The sequence below is a fragment of the Pongo abelii genome, chromosome 8 (genome assembly GCF_028885655.2).
Source record: "Pongo abelii isolate AG06213 chromosome 8, NHGRI_mPonAbe1-v2.0_pri, whole genome shotgun sequence".
Lineage (NCBI taxonomy): Eukaryota > Metazoa > Chordata > Mammalia > Primates > Hominidae > Pongo > Pongo abelii.
This window is the reverse complement of record NC_071993.2, coordinates 92,012,695-92,017,140: the sequence shown is the minus strand read 5'-3', so window position 1 is coordinate 92,017,140 and position 4,446 is coordinate 92,012,695. Positions and strand designations below refer to the sequence as shown.

The window sequence follows — 4,446 nt, the reverse complement described above, 5'->3', positions numbered from 1 at the left end:
CTGGGGAAAACTTTCACAAACGTTGAAGTTAACCCAATGTTTCTGCCTTGCACTTAATTGAGATATTTTGGGAATGAGCAGTCAGAATATTTTCTTTCATAAGTGGCATAACATAATTAAAACTAAAAATGGAAAGTCAAACTATAAGAATTTGTCGCCCCCGCGCGCCAGTCCTGCCGAGCCGGCCAGCCGGCCTGGCTCCCCTCCCTGGCCCCATGGGCGGGCGGACTGCCCTGGGGAGGAGGGGAGGGGGCTGAGCCGGCCGGCGGCCGGCAATGATGCGGAACTTCTGTGCTGCCCCTAACTGCACGCGGAAGAGCACACAGTCCGACCTGGCCTTCTTCAAGTTCCCGCGGGACCCGGCCAGATGCCAGAAGTGGGTGGACAATTGTAGGAGAGCAGATTTAGAAGATAAAACACCTGATCAGCTAAAGAAACATGATCAATTATGTGCCAAACATTTTGAGACCTCTATGATCTGTAGAACTATACATTTTGCAGAGGCATCAGAAAACTAAATAATTAGTTTATTTTATTTCTCAAAACTAATTGAAGCAGATACTCATGAAGTCATTGGGAGAGTCCTTACTTACAGGACAGTTCTTCGAGATAATGCAATACCAACAATATTTGATTTTCCCAGTCATTTGAACAACACACAGAGTAGACACAGAAAACGAATAAAAGAACTGAGTGAAGACGAAATCAGGACACTGAAACAGAAAAAAAGTTGATGAAACTTCTGAACAGGAACAAAAACATAAAGAAACCAACAATAGCAATGCTCAGAACCCCAGCGAAGAAGAGGGTGAAGGACAAGATGAGGACATTTTACCTCTAACCCTTGAAGAGAAGGAAAACAAAGAATAACTAAAATCTCTGTTTGAAATCTTGATTCTGATGGGAAAGCAAAACATACCTCTGGATGGATATGAGGCTGATGAAATCCCAGAAGATCTCTTTACTCCAGATAACTTTCAAGCACTGCTGGAGTGTCGGCCCGGATAAATTCTGGTGAAGAGGTTCTGAGAAAGCAGTTTGAGACAACAGCAGTTAACACGTTGTATTGTTCAAAAACACAGCAAAAACAGATGCTAGAGATCTGTGAGAGCTGTATTCGAGAATAAACTCTCAGGTCCACTATCACTGACCATGTAGTGGACATAGCAGGGGAAGAGCACCTACGTGTGTTGGTGAGGTTTCTTGATGAATGTCATAACCTAAGAGAGGAATTTGTAGGCTTCATGCCTTATGAAGCTGATGCAGAAATTTTGGCTGTGAAATTTCACACTATGATAACTGAAAAGTGGGGATTAAATATGGAGTATTGTCGTGGCCAGGCTTACATTGTGTCTAGTGGATTTTCTTTCAAAATGAAAGTTGTTGCTTCTAGACTTTTAGAGAAATATCCCCAAGCTATTTACATGCTCTACTCTTCCTGTGCCATAAATATGTGGTTGGCAAAAACAGTACCTGTTACGGGAGTATCTGTTGCATTAGGAACAATTGAGGAAGTTTGTTCTTTTTTCCATCTATCGCCACAACTGCTTTTAGAACTTTATGATTTCTGTCCTTTTTCAGAACAGTAAAGAAAGGGGTAAAGAACTGAAGGAAATCTGCCATTCTCAGTGAACAGGCAGGCATGATGCTTTTGAAATTTTGGTGGAACTCCAGCAAGCACTTGTTTTATGTTTAGAGAGTATAAATAGTGACACAAATATTAGATGGAATAACTGTATAGCTGGCCGTGCATTTGTACACTGCAGTGCAGTAACAGATTTTGATTTCATTGTTACTACTGTTGTTCTTACAAATGTCCTTTTACAAGAGCCTTTGGGAAAAATCTCCAGGGTCAAACCTGATGTCTTCTTTGCAGCCGGTAGCTTGACTGCAGTACTGCATTCACTCAATGAAGTGATGGAAAATATTGAAATTTATCACGAATTTTGGTTTGAGGAAGCCACAAATTTGGCAACCAAACTTGATCTTCAAATGAAACTCCCTGGGAAATTCCGCAGAGCTCACCAGGGTAACTTGGAATCTCAGCTAACCTCTGAGAGTTACTATAAAGAAACCCTAAGTGTCACAACAGTGGAGCACATTATTCAGGAACTTAAAGATATATTCTGAGAACAGCACCTCAAAGCTCTTAAATGCTTATCTCTGGTACCCACAGTCATGGGACAACTCAAATTTAATACCTAGGAGGAACACCATGCTGACATGTTGTAGAAGTGGCTTACCTAATCCCGACATGCTCTCAGCCGAGCTTCATTGTTGGAGAATCAAATGGCAACACAGGGGGAAAGATACAGAGCTTCCATCCACCATCTGTGAAGCCCTCCATCTGCCTGACATCAAGTTTTTTCCTAATGTGTATGCATTGCTGAAGGTCCTGTGTATTCTTCCTGTGATGAAGGTTGAGAATGAATGGCATGAAAATGGATGAAAGCATCTTAAAGCATATTTGAAGTACACTTTGACAGACCAAAGATCGAGTAACTTGGCTTTGCTTAACATAAATTTTGATATAAAACATGACCTGGATTTAATGGTGAACACATATATTAAACTCTATACAAGTAAGTCAGAGCTTCCCACAGATAATTGGGAAACCATGGAAAGTACCTAAGAAACTTTTAAAAACAGGCTTTTTTTTTTTTTTGAGATGGAGTGCAGTGGCGCAATCTCGGCTCATTGCAAGCTCTGCCTCCCAGGTTCACGCCATTCTCCTGCATCAGTCTCCTGAGTAGCTGGGACTACAGGCACCAGCCACCATGCCTGGCTAATTTTTTGTATTTTTAGTGGAGACGGGGTTTCACTGCGTTAGCCAGGATGGTCTCGATCTCCTGACCCTGTGATCTGCCTGCCTCGGTCTCCCAGAAAAATAGGCTTTCTTATATTTGATATTTGGAAGTAAAGCAATAAGGTGTATATAGGCCATTTAATCACTAAATATCTTTGTCTATAGGACTCCATTGAATACATTAGCCATTGATAATCTACCTGTTTAAATAGCCCCTGTTTGAACTCTCATGCTTTGAGGACCTATCTGTTCTTCCAGAAGAGAACACTGAAAGTGCCATGTTTCCTTCTGCATGTTCTCTGCTGGAGGCACTCTGGAATTGTTTTAGTTAAGTCATTTTAGACATAGCATCTATTATCACCGTGGATCTCTACTCATTTGGTGTTAATGAATTCTTTGAAGAAATATATTTTGAAGAGGTGGAGGAGGAAGGAATACATTTTATAAAATGTTATAGTGAAGCCCACAATTGACCTTTGACTAATAGGAGTTTTAAGTATGTTAAAAATCTATACTGGACAGTTACAAGAAATTACCGGAGAAAGAAAAGCTAGTGAGCCCGCCAAACAAGGATTTCAGTGTAGATTTTGTCTTTCTCAAATGAACTTAAAGGAACAAATGGCAGTTAAAGTTTGAATGAAAGTCTGCCGTTGTTCCACATCTCGTTGTTTCTGTTTACATTCCTTTGTGGAGCCTACACCTTCCTAAGCTTCTTAGCAGGTATATGTTGAACACTTCTGTTTCATGGATAAGACAGAATCAGAGGCCATGGATACTGACAACTCATTTGTCTGTTTTTTTCTGTCTTTTTCCATGACTTGTATCTCCTGCCTTGTCTTCATTTATAAGCAAAACCTGGAAGACCTACACAAATAAGTGTTGTGGTTTATCTAGAAAAATATGGAAAATATTGCTGTTATTTTTGGTGAAGAAAGTCAATTTTGTATCATTTATTTCAATCTAAATAAAATGTGAATTTTGTTAAAAAATTTGTCTTTTTCTTTGAAAAGATTTAAATTTTTACAAAGGCAGACTTTTTTCTCTTCATGCCATCCTCTTATTCTCTTACTATGTATATTAAAAGTGTCTTCTAGTTTTTTTTTAATCTATATTTAAGTAACTTCATACTTAAAAGTTACAAAAATTCTGAGAGCAAATTGTAAATGTGATGCCCCAGGACATCTAAAAATTTCAGTGTGCATTTCACCAAATCAAGGACACTCTCCAACATAGGACAAGAAATCAACATTGGTACAATACCACTATCCAATATATAGGCCTCATTCAAGTTTGGCCAACTTTACCCACAATATTTCTTCTCTGCTTTGGCACATGATTCAGTTCAGGAATACACAATGCACTTGTCACAGCCCTTTGGTGACATTCCATCTGAAACCATGTCTATCTTTCTCTGTTTTTCATCACCCTGACAGTTTTAAAAGAGTACAGGTCTTTCTTTAGGGTGTCTTCAGTGTGGTCCATGGAATATTTCTTTTTTTTTTTTTTTGAGACGGAGTCTGGCTCTGTTGCCCAGGCTGGAGTGCAGTGGCGCGATCTCTGCTCACTGCAACCTCCATCTCCCGGGTTCACGCCATTCTCCTGCCTCAGCCTCCCCAGTAGCTGGGACTACAGGCGCCCGC

The 4,446-nt window shown here is 40.1% G+C and overlaps 1 pseudogene; it reads left to right on the top strand.

Annotated features, from left to right (window-relative positions):
* The first annotated feature begins 278 nt into the window (after positions 1–278).
* On the top strand, positions 279–2,632 carry LOC100435183 (52 kDa repressor of the inhibitor of the protein kinase-like; annotated as a pseudogene).
* Positions 2,633–4,446: the final 1,814 nt, after the last annotated feature.